This window comes from Penaeus monodon, chromosome 32 (genome assembly GCF_015228065.2).
Source record: "Penaeus monodon isolate SGIC_2016 chromosome 32, NSTDA_Pmon_1, whole genome shotgun sequence".
NCBI classification, from domain to species: Eukaryota; Metazoa; Arthropoda; class Malacostraca; order Decapoda; family Penaeidae; genus Penaeus; species Penaeus monodon.
The window spans coordinates 15,619,727-15,620,588 of record NC_051417.1 but is presented as its reverse complement, the minus strand read 5'-3'; the positions used below and the strand labels follow the sequence as shown (position 1 = coordinate 15,620,588).

General features: G+C 33.1%; 1 protein-coding gene across 1 annotated transcript in view; it reads right to left on the bottom strand.

Annotated features, from left to right (window-relative positions):
* The window catches only part of LOC119593670 (nucleolar protein 58-like), a gene marked incomplete in the record, with an annotated part of 14,042 nt that overhangs the window by 3,508 nt on the left and 9,672 nt on the right, over positions 1-862 (bottom strand).

Here is an 862-nt window from a genome sequence, read left to right as displayed (position 1 = left end):
CAAACATACTCACTACAAATTCATGCATTGTTAACCTTTCCCCAAAAGAAAAGTAGAAAATATAAATGAGCTGATTACTGTAATCATGCAGATGTATTTCTCTAACCCTCAAAGAAGATATATTAACAAGACAATGATTAGCCAACAAATTCCTTGTAATAAAGATTTCTTGATGTACTGACAATCCATATCATTATATCTCTGATCACCATTACCAAATCTGAAATCCGCAGTGTGTTATACAAATCATAAGAGGTGACAGTACCAAAATGTTCAAAGAAAAGAGAGGGTCAACTGTTTAAACCAAGAGTGATCAGGTATCGACCTCAATTAACATGTATGCAACAAATTGGTAAAGGCAGATCAAATAAGGATATTTTCAAATATTCAACATTTACACAATTGAAGCAGCACATTCCGTTCAGCATGAAAATAAGGAAATGAGTATATAGATAAGATTTATAGGTTATACAAGTCAATCATTTAACATTACATTCACTTATTTGTTTGTTGATAATGTAAAAAAATTATAAAGCTTTAACAACCAAGAGAAAAAAGGAGAAAGTTTCTGTGAAAGAAGGTTAGGAGGTTGTCCCAAAGATGTCATTTCACGTCCATTTCTTGCCGAGGTCATTAGCTGTCAAGATCTGTCAGACCTTAAAGATATATATGGATAGATGTTATACACTAAGAGTATTCATGAAGATTAGCTAGTGGGAGGGTTGCATCTCTGTCACACTTGGCATATGTGATGCATTACAGTACCAATTATCTTAGGGTAGGGGAAGGATAAGGTGCAAGGATTCTTATATATTAATGAAAGCTAATATGTGGAGAATTCAAACAAATTTAAGGGTAGTGT